A 1,096-nucleotide genomic window follows, 5' to 3' on the forward strand; every position below is an offset into this window, starting at 1 on the left:
TCATCGTTGTCCCCACTTTTGTTTTTTTTCTGCTTTGTTTTCGACCCCCTCGAAAAGAAAAACTCTACATTTGTATTTTGTCCCCTCTGTGTTGAGCCCTGTGTGGCTAATAAAGAAACCTATCTATCTATCTATCTATCTATCTATCTATCTAGTTTAGCTAGCTATCGACCTGCATGTTTGTATGTCTGCGTGCGTGTGCGTGTGTGTGTGTGTGTGTTTCTGTGTATGACTGTAAACTGTAACCTGTGGTTGAACCCTAGATAGGGAGTTTCAGCGTTTTGAGGAGTGTGGAATCTCCTCTTAACTACTATTGTTCCCAGGTCTACATTAACTCGAAGTCCCTGTCAGAGTCTCCAAATATGGGTTCATTCGCATGAATATGATTCGCCATGATAGATCGCTGACCACTACACATTTTTTTTTCTCTCCTTGTTTCTTTCTGTGCTCCTTTCTGTTGAAGAGCGTAGGCTCGAAACGTTAAAGACTTTCTCTATTCCCGAGCGTTATACTAATACATCCATTTGTTGTTTACACCACCTGTCTTCGTCTGTTGTTTTTTCGTGAATTCTCCTATGCATGTTATAAAGACTGGATTCGGTGAACTGTGAAAGAAAGTTTCATGGTTCAACGAGATGAAGGCCCCTGCAGCAACGCCCTGTGGAAAGAAGAAAGCAGGCTGAGGTAGATAAGACACTTCACTTATTTGCTGCAGTTGTCTCCATACCCAGTTGTCTTGAACTGTTCTTGGCTTGGTCTTGCCACTGGATGGTCACGGACGAAAGAGAGGGGCTGACGGTGCGCAAAGCTTTAAATAAAGTCAAATTTCAGGTCTGCAGTCATTTTTCAGCATGAGTAGATAGTCCTCATCGTTACGATGGGCCACCATGTGTGCACTTCATTACTTCATTTCTGAAGCTCCGATGAAGCTATAGGGTGATACACAATGTTTCAACTTTCAGTGCGTTGCATAATATAACAGAAATACCCGTAAGCTAATGAAGTTTATGACAATTTCTTATTATAATAATTTCTTTCTATTTTCTCTCTCTCTCTCTCTCTCTCTCTCTCTCTCTCTCTCTCTCTCTCTCTCTCT

This window comes from Octopus bimaculoides, chromosome 12, assembly GCF_001194135.2.
Source record: "Octopus bimaculoides isolate UCB-OBI-ISO-001 chromosome 12, ASM119413v2, whole genome shotgun sequence".
NCBI lineage: Eukaryota > Metazoa > Mollusca > Cephalopoda > Octopoda > Octopodidae > Octopus > Octopus bimaculoides.